At 43.6% G+C, this 15,812-nt stretch overlaps 1 protein-coding gene across 1 annotated transcript in view; it reads left to right on the forward strand.

Moving 5' to 3' along the window:
• Positions 1–15,812, forward strand: part of LOC138297005 (atypical kinase COQ8A, mitochondrial-like) — a 229,689-nt gene that overhangs the window by 158,970 nt on the left and 54,907 nt on the right. The gene's annotated exons all lie outside the window — the stretch shown is intronic.

A 15,812-nucleotide genomic window follows, 5' to 3' on the forward strand; every position in this document is an offset into this window, starting at 1 on the left:
TATGTTGCGGGCTCACAGTCTGGTACCACAGATTTCTCTTGTTCCGTTGTACCCAGATAGCTGATGTGACAAAATGTTCCCTCCGCCAGTCACAACTGTTTTATTGCATTTTGGAGATGCTGAGGTCTGTGGATCCTCCACAAACTAACCATCTGAATATCTCGAAAATGTAATCTCTTGTTGCCCAACACAAGCACTTTTTTCCAAACAAATTATCAAACTACTGAAATGGATTTGCACCAAACAAAGCAGAGGCATTTTCTTTAGTAAATTTCTACCTTCATGCAAAATAGAGTATAGTTTGGTCAAGCTGTTATTTTCGGTCTTGGGGAATAACAGATCCTGTGGAAATTAAAACATCATTTTAGGGACCTTCCCTTTTCCTTGGCGCCACACTTGACAAATCAGCATAACTTGCCATGAAAGACCAAAAATTGGTTGTTTTATCTTTATTTGTTTCGTTCTAGCAGATTTGTCAAACAGCGGCAAACTTAATTTAAAAATAAATAAACGCAAAGATTTTAATTTGGAAAATGTAACTAAAAAAAGTTAAACACTGCGTTTAGGTTCTGGTTCATCTGCCACATTCCACTGAAATTCACTACTTATGATTAGGAATTCACAAAGTTATACCATCCAATATAAGCCTCTACCTTATTTGGAGTTCTCAATACCAGCTATGGTCATTGAGCAAGCCATTATGTTTAAGAAGAGTTCATTTCTTAAATCAATGCTCATGTGTACTCACACATATATATGTACACACAACCCTTTTCTTTGGTGACATTGCTGCAAAGTGATTTGATTTGGTGAGCAAAGAAGTTGGAGCACGCTTTCCAAATGACCGCTTTGTAGGCTCTTTTTGCCCTCGTGATAGTTTTAAATGTGGAAAAGTTTCACTTATCTTTTTGGAAGCCTGTTTTAAGGGCTTTGAGATGCTGGTTGAACATGAGTCCTTGGGCTCCGGTCCTCCTATCTCTGAATTGTAAACAATAGGGTTTACTGGCAGACTGAAGGTCGAAGCAAGCAGGAGGAGAGTTCTTCAGCTCCGTAAGGGTGGAGGAAGTGACCCGCCAGCTCCTACCAAGAGAAATGGGGGTCGATCTGGCCTTATGGTTTGTATGTCTTGAATATCAAACCTAATAGATAATCCAATGGGTAGGTGGCAGCTTGGACAACTGATACAATGCTCTGGGTGGCAAACATAAGTTCTGTTGCCTGACTGCCAGAATGGATAAGAGTGAAGCTTAAATGAGTTTGACCATGCACGAAGCAAGCTCCCATAATATTACCTGGATCTGTGTTATGGGGAAGATCTGCCTGGATATTGAAAAGAAAGAAGGTGGATGAGTTGAAGTCTACAGGGGTGAAGGGGATGGCTAAGTCTGCACAGAACCCGGCAGTGGACCCTATGAGTTTGTTAAAGGCAAATAATGCTTCAGCATTTTCTTGACGTAGAAACTTGGGCGCTAGAATTTCAGCTTTATTGACTGAGGGCAGCGCAATGGAATGAGTTGTAAACAAATGAGAAAATCTGAGCTCTGACGTATTGAGTGTGGTTAAAATAGTTAACATGGCGGACTCTGCATTCGTTGGTTATGGGGGCCAAGTTGTCAGGAGCATGCTATTATTTAAGCCGTTTCCATAGCAAAGAAAATTCAAGCTTGATGTCTGATAGTAAAACATGTATTTTGAAGCAGTGCTTGGGAAGTGACGGACCATCATAGGAACCCTATGGAGTGGTTAAGGGGTTCCAGGATAGGCTGAATCTGGCTGTAGGGTGTTAGTACATTCCTGTGGTTGGACAAACAGTTCTGAAGTGGTGTTAACTCTGAAAAGAGAATAAGAGTAAGATAACTGACCTTTCCGCTTGTAGTCAAACATTCGGGCAAAGTCTGTTATTACACACTTGCTGTGCTGGGACACTTCCTATTTGAAAGGCGGGCTGGGTTTGAAGGTGAACTTTGGCTAGGACCAAAAGAAGTAAAACATGTAAACACCAGGACTGAAATAGAATAATCAGTTAATGCAGGTTAATGTTTAATTATCAACATCACAAAAAACAGGTAGTTCCTTGCGGTGCCACATACTGCTTATGCGTTGTTTGTTTTCTTTTGAAGAAAGAAAACAAGGGCAGCTCAATCAGACCTTGGTGAAGGAGAACATGTTGTGGCGTATTATGAGAGGAACTTGCAAATTGCAATGTTATCAATTTTATTATGGAATCAAACATTTGTGTTCTTGCTCCCCTTGTTGTAAGCCTTTTTCAAAATGTTCATTATTCAGCCTTCTCCATGACCACAAAACTCATGAAAACCCGGTCTCCTGGGTCACTGGTGTATTCCATTGCAGTTCCTGCTTTGGGGTTGGATGTGCACATCCGCTTCCTTCCTTGGATGATCTCCAAAAAGAGGCACACCAGTCACTGGTATGCTTTCTCCACCGCAAGTCTTGATGCGCCTTTATAAATGTGTTCTATTTCCTAAGTAATACTTACTGCACTCCTGCCAAGGTTGACCACCTTTTATCTTAAAATAGTACCCCCAGGTATCTTTTTGCAAAAAAAAAAAAAAAAATTGCTTTCAAATTGTACTCTAGAAGAAATATCCACTTTGCTTTAAAGTTCTGTTTTTATGCAGTTCTAGGTGCTTTGGACACCACAAAAAAAGGTAAAACCCTAGAATTATAGGCTTGTTTGGCACATCTTGCTGGAGGATGCTTTGAGGATAACTTTGTTGGAAGTATTTTAAGGGGACACAGAAGAACTCTTCTGGATTTATGCCCTTTACCTCTGTGAGCAGGAGCGGTGGGGTCACCATTAGCAAATGTTGGACTGATGCATGGTACTATTCTGCGCAGAGTTGATCAGGTCACCAGTGCATGTACTTTAAATGAGCAATTGACCAAATAGTCACCAGATTAAAGTTAGTTCAGGAAAACTTGTGATTTGAAAGTAGGAAGCACAGGCCAAAAACACTAATGCTGTGTATAACATGGTTTGAATTTATATTGCTCTGGGATCCTTTCACTGGCTGCCAAACATTTTATAAATCTGTTAAATTATAAATGCTGCTGTGGACAGCTACAGTGTTTTTGCACAATGACTCTATAAAGCCATAAGAGAGGTTAGCTGTTTTGTTTTGATTTGAGGACTGGTCTGCTTTAGGGTAATTCCTTTTTTCCAAAGTAATTAAGGGGTAAAAGTTGTGGTAATGTGAGTAGGCTTGGAAGAGTTATTGTAGTTTACAATGTTAAACTTAGAAATTAGTCCTTTGATTTCAAGGGTGGCCCCATTAATGAGATCAACAGTTTGTGATGAGGCTTTGTATATTTCCCAAGGTGAATCAAAACTGGAGTAGGACTGAAGTGGGAGCCTGAAAGCCAGTGTCACCAGTAAGTAGCTGGAAAGCCAACGTCCCTGTTGTGTGGCAGGATTGCTGTGAGCGAACTATTAGTGACAATCTAATAAAAATAAAAGACTTAACTTCTATGGTTATTTAAAAAAAAAAAAAATATATATATATATATATATATATATGTATATATATATATATGTATGTATGTTCGATGGCATGTGTAGCTGCAGATACACATGCTGTGCATTATCCTGCCATCTAGTGTTGGGCTTGGAGTGTTACAAGTTGTTTTTCGTCGAAGGAGTCTTTTCGAGTCACGAGACCGAGGGACTCCTCCCTTTTCTGCTCCATTGCGCATGGGCGTCGACTCCATCTTAGGTTGTTTTCTTTCCGCCATCGGGTTCGGACGTGTTCCTCTTCGCTCCGTATTTCGGTTCGGAAAAGTTAGTTAGTTATCGGAAAATTCGACGGTATTGTTCGCGCTCGGTACCGGTTTAGTGTTAGCACATCGACACCAAAAAAGAAGCGCTCCGGCGGCCCTTCGGGGCTTCCACTCTCCAGCGGGGCCTGGTCGGCCCGACCGCGTCCATCTTCAAACCTCGTGGACCGGACCCCCTTCCGCTTCTGCCCCAATTGCCACGCAAAGTATCCTTATACAGACCAACACTTGGTCTGTAATCTGTATTTGTCTCCTGAACACAAAGAGGATACTTGCGAGGCCTGTCGGGCATTTCGATCCAAGAAAACACTGCGAGATCGAAGAGCTCGAAGACTCCAGATGGTGTCGACACCGGCCGGGCAGATCGACGTCGAAGAGGAGAGATTCTCCATTCGAGATTCGGACTCGGACGAGTCCGAAAGTGAGCAGCCGAAGACGCAGCAACAAACTGTGAGTAAACCAGCAAAAACTCACTCAAAAATAATGAAGGCCAAGGGGACGCCACCGCCAACAGGCCATGGCTTAACCCAAAAACACAGTGACCAAACATCGGCACCGAAAAAGGCAGCCGAAGACATCCGACTCCGGTCGAGATACCGGCTCCGAACAAACTCGACACCGAGAGTTCCGCACCCCGAAAGTCAAGAAGGTCTCCTCGGAGCCGAAAAAGACTGACGAAAAAACTTTGGTGCTGAAACATGCGGCCTCAGAGCCGAAAACACGCTCCTATACAGAAGAACAAGGCCTTTCTACTCAATTACAAGGGCACAGATTTGAACAAGAACTGGGCATGGGAGAGCCAGACCATACCAAGAGGAGGTTGCATATACAAAAAGACACTGGGAGAACCCGAACTCTTCCTCCAATAAAGATGAAGCGCAAGCTCGCATTCCAAAAAACTGAAATGCAGCCAAAAGCGAAAGTGGCTAAAGAAAAGACACCACCACGGTTCTCGCCACAGCAATCACCATTACATTTGCCACATCTGTCCCCGGTAGCAACACCCCCAATGATGCAGTCACCGACACACACAGGGATGATCCGGATGCATGGGATTTGTATGATGCACCGGTCTCAGACAATAGTCCTGATTGCTACCCAGCAAGGCCGTCACCACCTGAGGACAGCACTGCATACATGCAAGTGGTTTCAAGGGCAGCTACATTCCATAATGTAGCAATGCATGCAGAGCCCATAGAGGACGACTTTTTGTTCAACACCCTGTCATCTACTCACAGCCAATACCAAAGCTTACCAATGCTGCCAGGCATGTTAAAACATGCCAAACAAGTGTTTCAGGACCCAGTAAAAGGCAGAGCCATCACACCTAGGGTGGAGAAGAAATATAAACCTCCCCCTACTGACCCTGTATGTATCACACAACAATTAACTCCTGGTTCGGTGGTGGTGGGAGCAGCCCGGAAAAGGGCAAACTCCCAAACCTCAGGAGACGAACCACCGCCCGACAAGGAAAGTCGGAAATTCGATGCAGCAGGCAAGAGGGTAGCAGCACAGGCAGCCAATCAATGGCGGATTGCCAATTCTCAAGCTCTACTGGCTCGATACGACAGGGCACATTGGGATGAAATGCAACATCTCATTCAACACCTTCCCAATGAGTTCCAGAAACGTGCCCAACAGGTTGTTGAGGAGGGCCAAACTATCTCTAACAACCAAATAAGGTCGGCTATGGACTCAGCAGACACGGCGACAAGGACAGTGAACACAGCAGTAACCATTCGTAGACGCGCATGGTTACGGACCTCCGGATTTAAGCCAGAAATCCAGCAGGCTGTGCTGAATATGCCTTTCAACGAACAACCGTGGTTTGGGCCGGAGGTGGATACGGCAATAGAAAAACTGAAAAAAGACACTGACACGGCCAAACCCATGGGCGCGCTCTACTCCTCACAGAGCAGATGCGCTTTTAGGAAGCCGCACTTTAGAGGGGGGTTTCGTGCCCAAACCACAGAGCCTTCCACCTCGCAAGTTTGACCCACATATCAGGGCCAGTATCAAAGAGGAGGGTTTCGGGGACAATATAGAGGTGGACAGTTCCCTAAAGCAAGAGGGAAATTCCAGAGCCCAAAAACCCCACAAACCAAACAGTGACTTCAATGTCACAAACCCCCACCACACAACACCAGTGGGGGGGGGGGAGAGACTTACCACATATTACCACAACTGGGAACACATAACAGACGTATGGGTCCTAACCATTATCCAACATGGTTATTGCATAGAATTCCTACAATTGCCACCAGATGTGCCTCCAAGACCACACAATATGTCCAAACAACACTTAGACCTGTTACAACTAGAAGTCCAAGCATTGTTACAAAAAGAAGCAATAGAACTAGTACCCAACCATCAAAAAGGAACAGATGTCTACTCCCTGTATTTTCTAATTTCAAAAAAGGACAAGACACTGAGACCCATATTAGACCTCAGAACACTGAATCTTTACATCAAATCAGATCATTTTCACATGGTGACACTTCAAGAAGTGATTTCCTTGCTCAAACAGGACTACATGTCAACATTAGATCTCAAGGATGCTTATTTCCACATACCCATACATCCTTCACACAGGAAATACTTAAGATTTGTAATCCAAGGAGTGCATTACCAATTCAAAGTGTTACCATTCGGGATAACAACAGCCCCAAGGGTATTCACAAAATGCCTTGCAGTAGTAGCCGCTCACATCAGGAGACAGCACATGCACGTATTCCCTTACTTAGACGACTGGTTAATAAAAACCAGCACTCAGCAACAGTGTCTTCTACACACACAATACGTCATAGAAACACTACACAAACTAGGGTTCTCCCTAAACTACCAGAAGTCACATCTCCAACCGTGCCAAATACAACAATACTTAGGAGCAACAATCAACACACAAAAGGGGATTGCCACTCCAAGTCCACAAAGGGTACAAGCCTTCCAAAATGTAATTTTAAACATGTACCCAAACCAACACTATCAAGTGAGGTTTGTAATGAAACTCCTAGGCATGATGTCTTCATGCATAGCCATTGTCCCAAACGCAAGACTACACATGCGGCCCTTACAACAGTGCCTAGCAACACAATGGACACTAGCACAGGGTCAACTTCAAGATCTAGTGTTGATAGACCGCCAGACACTTCTCGCTTCAATGGTGGAATCCTATAAATTTAAACCAAGGGCGGCCATTCCAGGACCCAGTGCCTCAATACATGATCACTACAGATGCTTCCATGATGGGGTGGGGAGCACACCTCAACCAGCACAGTATACAGGGACAATGGGACGTTCAACAAAAACTGCATATAAATCATTTAGAACTGTTAGCAGTATTTCTAGCATTGAAAGCATTTCGACCACTGATAGCCCACAAACACATTCTTGTCAAAACAGACAACATAACAACAATGTAGTACCTAAACAAACAAGGAGGGACACATTCATCACAACTGTCTCTTAGCACAAAAGATTTGGCATTGGGCGATTCACAATCACATTCGCCTAATAGCACAGTATATCCCAGGGATCCAAAACCAGTTGGCCGACAATCTCATTCGAGATCACCAACAAACACACGAATGGGAGATTCATCCCCAGGTACTACAAAACTACTTTCTACGCTGGGGAACACCAGAAATAGACCTATTCGCAACAAAAGAAAACGCAAAATGCCCAGACTTCGCGTCCAGTTATCCACACCCTCAGTCCAAGGGCAATGCGTTATGGATGAGTTGGTCAGGGATATTTGCTTATGCTTTTCCCCCTCTCCCACTCCTTCCTTATCTGGTAAACAAATAGTCAAAACAGACTCAAAAGATATACTAATAGCACCAACCTGGGCACGTCAGCCATGGTATACAACACTGCTAGACCTGTCGGTAGTACCTCATATCAAACTACCAAACAGACCAGATCTGTTAACTTAACACAAACAGCAGATCATACACCCGAATCCAGCATCGCTCAATCTAGCAATCTGGCTCCTGAAGTCTTAGAATTTGGACATTTAGACCTTACGCAAGATTGTATGGAGGTCATTAAGCAAGCTAGAAAACCTACTACATGACATTGTTACGCAAACAAATGGGAAAGATTTGTTTATTACTGCCATAATAATCGAATTCAACCACTACATGCTTCCGCAAAAAACATTGTAAGCTATTTATTACACTTACAAAACTCTAAACTAGCATTTTCTTCTATCAAAAAACATCTCACAGCAATATCTGCCTATCTGCAGATTACACATTCAACATCACTTTTTAGAATCCCAGTCATCAAAGCATTTATGGAGGGTTTAAAAAGAATCATACCCCCGAGAACACCACCAGTCCCCTCGTGGAACCTCAATATTGTATTGACACGACTCATGGGTCCACCATTTGAACCCATGCACTCCTGTGAGATACAGTACTTCACCTGGAAAGTAGCCTTCCTAATAGCTATCAGATCTCTTAGAAGAGTAAGTAAAATACAAGCATTTACTATACAAGAACCCTTTATACAAATACATAAACATAAAGTGGTTCTCCGTACGAATCCTAAATTCTTAACAAAAGTTATATCACCGTTCCACGTAAACCAAACAGTAGAACTCCCAGTCTTTTTTCCACAACCTGACTCAGTAGCTGAAAGAGCCTTATATATGTTAGACATTAAAAGAGCACTAATGTATTACATTGATAGAACAAAACAGTTTCGCAAAACAAAACAATTGTTTGTAGCCTTCCAAAAACCTCATGCAGGAAATCCAATATCCAAACAAGGCATTGCCAGATGGATAGTGAAATGTATTCAGACCTGCTATATTAAAGCAAAAAGAAATCTACCTATTACGCCAAAAGCGCAATCCACTAGGAAGAAAGGCGCCACAATGACCTTTCTAGAAAATATACCTATGACAGAAATCTGTAAGGCAGCCACATGGTCTACGCCTCATACATTCACAAAACATTACTGTGTAGATGTGTTAACAACACAAAAAACCACAGTAGGACAGGCTGTATTACAAACATTATTTCAAACAACTTCAACTCCTACAGGCTAAGCCACCGCTTTTGGGGAGATAACTGCTTAATAGTGTATGCACAGCATGTGTATCTGCAGCTACACATGCCATCGAACGGAAAATGTCACTTACCCAGTGTACATCTGTTCGTGGCATGGGACGCTGCAGATTCACATGCGCCCTCCCGCCTCCCCGGGAGCCTGTAGCCGTTATAAGTTGATGAAACTTATACATTTGTAAATTTGTAGATGTATACTATTTTTTATACACATTATGTACATACATACTCACTCCCTTGCATGGGCACCTTTACTATATACACAAGTCCTACCTCCTCCTCCTGCGGGGAAAACAATCTAAGATGGAGTCGACGCCCATGCACAATGGAGCCGAAAGGGAGGAGTCCCTCGGTCTCGTGACTCGAAAATACTTCTTCGAAGAAAAACAACTTGTAACATTCCGAGCCCAACACTAGATGGCAGGATAATGCACAGCATGTGAACCTGCAGCGTCCCATGCCACGAACAGATGTACACTGGGTAAGTGACATTTTCCATATATATATATATATATATATATATATATATATAATATTCATTCGATGGCATGTGTAGCTGCAGATACGCACATCCCGCCATCTGGTGTTGGGCTCGGAGTGTTACAAGTTGTTTTTCTTCGAAGAAGTCTTTTTTCGAGTCACAAGACTGAGGGACTCCTCCCATTTCGACTCCACTGCGCATGGGCGTCGACTCCATCTTAGATTGTTTTTTTTCCGCCATCGGGTTCGAACGTGTTCCTTTTCGCTCCGTGTTTCGGGTCGGAAAGTTAGAATCTCGGAAAAATCGTCGGTATTGTTTGCGTTCGGTATCGGGTTAGTTACAACAGATCGACACCGAATTAAGAAAAACTCCGGTGGCCCTTCGGGGTTTTTTTCCATCCCCGTCGGGGCCTGGTCGGCCCAGCCACGTGTCTCTTAAAGGCTGAAGGAACGGACCCCATTCTGCTTCTGTCCAAAATGCCATAACAAGTATCCATATACAGATCAACATCTGGTCTGTAACTTGTGTTTTCACCAGAACACAAGGAGGATACTTGTGAGGCCTGTCGAGCGTTTCGGTCCAGGAAGACACTCAGGGACCGAAGAGCAAGAAGACTGCAAATGGCGTCGGCGCCGACAGGACAAGAGCGTTTCGAGGAGGAGGAAGAAACATTCTCCACCCAGGAGTCGGACTCTGAGGAGATCGATCCCGAGGAAACGCCTAAAACCGTGAGTAAGACGTCGAAACCAAGAACTCACGAGAAAAGCGCTAAAGCCCAGGGGACGCCACCGCCAACAGGCCATGGCTTAACCCGAAAAATAGGTGACCGTTCATCGGCACCGAAAAAGGGCGAACTGGTGTCGAAGTCATCGGACTCCGGTCGAGATACCGGCACACAGCAATCTCGGGCCCGAGATAGTGGCTCAGAGAAGATTCGGCACCGAGACAGCAGCACCGAAACGGGTCGGCACCGAGAGAGCACGACGCTGAAAAAAGCAGCCGAAAAGGTTTTGGTACCGAAATATCCGGCCTCGGAACCGAAAACCAGTTCCTACACTGAGGAACAAGGACTGTCCACACAAATGAAGACACATAGATTTGGACAGGAATTACAGACAATAGAGCCAGATCACACACAAAGACGGCTCTTTATTCAAAAAGATACAGGGAAGATCAGCACTCTTCCTCCAGTCAAAATGAAACGCAAGCTTGCCTTCCAAGACAAGGAAAAACAGCCACACGCAAAGGTGGCTAAACAAGTAACACCGCCACCATCCCCACATCACTCTCCGCAACCATCACCGGTAGCCACTCCACCAATGATGCAATCCCCAACTCATACAGGAATGAGTCAAGATGACCCTGACGCATGGGACCTTTATGACGCACCAGTGTCAGATAATAGTCCAGAATGCTATCCAGCTAAACCATCGCCACCAGAGGATCGTACAGGCTACGCACAGGTGGTGTCAAGAGCAGCGGCATTTCATAATGTCAGCCTTCATTCAGAGCCCATTGAAGACGACTTTCTTTTTAATACACTGTCGTCCACACACAGCCAATATCCGAGTCTTCCTATGCTACCCGGAATGCTAAAACACTCCAAACAAGTGTTTGAGGAGCCTGTTAAAGGGAGAGCCATTACTCCAAGAGTAGATAAAAAATATAAACCGCCACCAACAGACCCAGTGTACATTACACAACAGCTAACACCAGACTCTTGTAGTGGGAGCAGCGCGCAAAAGAGCCAACTCTCATACTTCAGGAGATGCACCACCTCCAGATAAAGAGTCGAAAATTCGATGCTGCAGGCAAAAGGGTGGCGGCACAGGCAGCAAACCAGTGGCGTATTGCAAATTGGCTAGCAAAGCTTGCGAGATATGATAGGGCCCATTGGGATGAGATGCAACACCTTATTGAACATTTACCCAAGGAGTTCCAAAAAAGAGCGCAGCAAGTAGTAGAAGGACAGAGTATCTCCAATAATCAGATACGGTCAGCAATGGATGCTACAGACACAGCTGCTAGAACTGTCAACACAGCAGTAACAATAAGGAGACCTGCATGGCTGCGTACATCAGGATTTAAACCAGAGATACAGCAAGCTGTGCTGAATATGCCATTCAACGGACAGCAGTTGTTTGGGCCGGAGGTGGACACTGCGATCGAAAAACTTAAGAAAGACACTGACACGGCCAAAGCCATGGGCGCACTCTACTCCCCACAGAGCAGAGGCACATTTCGAAAGACACAATTTTGAGGGGGGTTTCGAGGGCGAACCACAGAAGCCACAACCTCACAAAGCCCACTTACCAGAGGCAGTATCAGCGGGGAGGTTTTCGGGGACAATATAGAGGGGGACAATTTCAAAGGAATAGAGGAAAGTTCCAAAGTCCCAAAACTCCTCCAAACAAGCAGTGACTTCAAGGTCACAAATCCCCAACACAACACCTGTGGGGGGGGGGGGGGGGGGGAGACTAACCAAGTTTTACAAACATTGGGAGGAAATAACAACAGACACTTGGGTCTTAGCAATTATCCAGCATGGTTATTGCATAGAATTTCTCAAATTCCCTCCAAACATCCCACCGAAAACACACAGTGTCAAAACAACATATAGATCTTCTAGGACTAGAAGTTCAGGCATTGCTACATAAAGAAGCAATAGTTAGTACCAAAACAACAAATAAACACAGGAGTTTACTCCCTGTACTTTCTGATACCCAAAAAAAGACCAGAGTCTGAGACCTATACTAGATCTCAGAACATTAAATACCTACATCAAATCAGATCACTCTCACATGGTTACATTACAAGACGTAATCCCACTGCTCAAACAACAAGACTACATGACAACACTAGACCTAAAGGATGCATATTTCCATATACCAATACATCCTTCACACAGAAAGTACCTAAGGTTTGTATTCCAAGGGATACATTACCAATTCAAAGTGTTGCCATTCGGAATAACAACTGCACCAAGAGTTTTTACAAAATGCCTAGCAGTAGTAGCTGCACATATCAGAAGGCAGCAAATACATGTGTTCCCGTACCTAGACGACTGGTTAATCAAAACCAACACGCTAAGACGGTGTTCACAACACACAAAATATGTCATAGAAATCCTCCACAAACTAGGTTTCTCAATCAACTACACAAAGTCACACCTTCTGACGTGTCAAACACAGCAATACTTAGGAGCAACAATCAACACAGCAAAAGGGATTGCCACTCCAAGTCCACAAAGAGTTCACACATTTCACAGTGTGATACAGACCATGTATCCAAATCAAAAGATACAAGTCAAACTGGTGATGAAACTACTGGGCATGATGTCTTCATGCATAGCCATTGTCCCAAACGCAAGGTTGCACATGCGGCCCTTACAACAGTGCCTAGCATCACAATGGTCACAAGCACAGGGTGAGCTTCTAGATCTGGTGTTGATAGACCGCCAAACATACATCTCGCTTCAATGGTGGAACAGTATAAATTTAAACCAAGGGCGGCCTTTCCAAGACCCAGTGCCACAATACGTAATAACAGATGCTTCCATGATAGGGTGGGGAGCACACCTCAATCAACACAGCATCCAAGGACAATGGGACATACAGCAAAAACAGTTTCACATAAATCACTTAGAACTGTTAGCGGTATTTCTAGCGCTCAAAGCATTTCAACCCATAATAAGCCACAAACACACTCTTGTCAAAACAGACAACATGACAACAATGTATTACCTAAACAAGCAGGGAGGCACACACTCGACACAGTTGTGTCTCCTAACACAGAAAATATGGCATTGGGCGATTCACAACCACATTCGCCTAATAGCACAATTTATTCCAGGAATTCAGAACCAGTTAGCAGACAATCTCTCTCGGGATCACCAACAGATCCACGAATGGGAGATTCACCCCCAAATACTAAACACTTACTTCCAAATGTGGGGAACACCACAAATAGATCTATTTGCAACAAAGGAAAACTCAAAATGCCAAAACTTCGCATCCAGGTACCCACAAGATCAGTCTCAGGGCAATGCGTTATGGATGAGCTGGTCAGGGATATTTGCTTACGCTTTTCCCTCTCTCCCACTCCTTCCATATCTAGTAAACAAATTGAGTCAAAACAAACTCAAACTCATACTAATAGCACAGACATGGGCAAGACAACCTTGGTACACAACACTACTAGACCTCTCAGTAGTACCTCATGTCAAACTACCAAACAGACCAGACATCCAAATCCAGCATCGCTGAATCTAGCAATTTGGCTCCTGAAATCCTAGAATTCGGACACTTAGACCTCACACAAGAATGTGTGGAGGTCATAAGACAAGCTAGGAAACCTACCACTAGACACTGCTATGCAAATAAGTGGAAAAGATTTGTTTATTACTGCCATAATAATCAAATTCAACCCTTACACGCATCTGCCAAAGATATAGTAGGATACTTACTACAATTGCAAAAGTCAAAGCTAGCTTTCTCTTCAATAAAGATACATCTTTCAGCCTACCTGCAAATTACGCACTCAACTTCATTATTTAGGATACCAGTCATAAAAGCATTTATGGAAGGCCTAAAGAGAATTAAACCACCACGAACACCACCAGTTCCTTCATGGAACCTCAACATTGTCTTAACACGACTCATGGGTCCACCTTTTGAGCCCATGCACTCTTGTGAAATGCAATACTTAACATGGAAAGTTGCATTTTTGATTGCCATCACATCTCTAAGAAGAGTGAGTGAAATTCAAGCATTTACCATACAAGAACCATTTATTCAAATACACAAGCATAAAGTAGTTCTACGGACAAATCCAAATTTTTTACCAAAAGTGATCTCACCGTTCCACTTGAATCAAACGGTAGAATTACCAGTGTTCTTCCCACAGCCAGATTCTGTAGCTGAAAGAGCACTGCATACATTAGACATCAAAAGAGCACTAATGTATAACATTGACAGAACAAAACTAATTCGAAAAACAAAACAACTATTTATTGCTTTCCAAAAACCTCATACAGGGAATCCAATTTCTAAACAAGGCATTGCTAGATGGATAGTTAAGTGTATTCAAACCTGCTATCTTAAAGCAAAGAGAGAGCTGCCTATTACACCAAAGGCACACTCAACCAGACAAAAAGGTGCTACCATGGCCTTTCTAGGAAATAGTCCAATGAACGAAATATGTAAGGCAGCAACATGGTCTACGCCTCATACATTTACCAAACACTACTGTGTAGATGTGTTAACGGCACAACAAGCCACAGTAGGTCAGGCTGTACTACGAACATTATTTCAAACAACTTCAACTCCTACAGGCTGAACCACCGCTTTTGGGGAGATAACTGCTTACTAGTCTATGCACAGCATGTGTATCTGCAGCTACACATGCCATCGAACAGAAAATGTCACTTACCCAGTGTACATCTGTTCGTGGCATTAGTCGCTGCAGATTCACATGCGCCCACCCGCCTCCCCGGGAGCCTGTAGCCGTTTAGAAGTAGATCTTCAACATTTGTACATTTGTAAATATATTACTTTAACCTTTATTATGTACATACGTATTCATTCCATTGCATGGGCGCACTATTACTAATATACACAACTCCTACCTCACCCTCTGCGGGGAAAACAATCTAAGATGGAGTCGACGCCCATGCGCAATGGAACCGAAGTGGGAGGAGTCCCTCTGTCTCGTGACTCGAAAACACTTCTTCAAAGAAAAACAACTTGTAACACTCAGAGCCCAACACCAGACGGCGGACTGTGCACAGCATGTGAATCTGCAGCGACTCATGCCACAAACAGATGTACACTGGGTAAGTGCCATTTTCCACATATATATAATTTAAGTATTGTCATTGCAAGGTACAAAGGGATTTCAACACGTGCACAATAAAATAATAAAATTCTTGGGACATTGCCAGTTGAAACTGCCTATCCCCATTGAGAGTTCATTGAGCAACTGCCCTGACTATTGAACCAAATCATAAAATGAACATTGAAAGTTCTCATTCAGCAGACTGTATGGTGAGTCTACCCCACTAACTCCCAGGCCTGTGACAGATGAGTGAAATGCAAGCTTTGAGACCTGGATCTGCAAAAATAGGTTTTGAAGGGTGTCCACAGTTTGCTGTGGATCTCCAGTGTCTCCCCATAGCTCTTACTTCATTTTTCCGCACAAATGTATTCTGCAGGTTTGACCACCACACACAAATCTTGTAATGATGGAGGAGGTCTCCCATCAAATATCCAAGTGGATCCATTGTGAACTCTACACCTGTTATATTTAATATAAATATCATGGGGGGATCGCTCTGTTCATGTACATGACCACCACATGCATCATATTGCCTTCAGTTGGAAAGAGGTGATGTACAATCTGATGTTGATTTTATTGAAATTCTTTTTGTGGTGGATATAGTGAGGTCGTAGATGCTCAAACCA

Source organism: Pleurodeles waltl, chromosome 5 (assembly GCF_031143425.1).
Source record: "Pleurodeles waltl isolate 20211129_DDA chromosome 5, aPleWal1.hap1.20221129, whole genome shotgun sequence".
NCBI lineage: Eukaryota > Metazoa > Chordata > Amphibia > Caudata > Salamandridae > Pleurodeles > Pleurodeles waltl.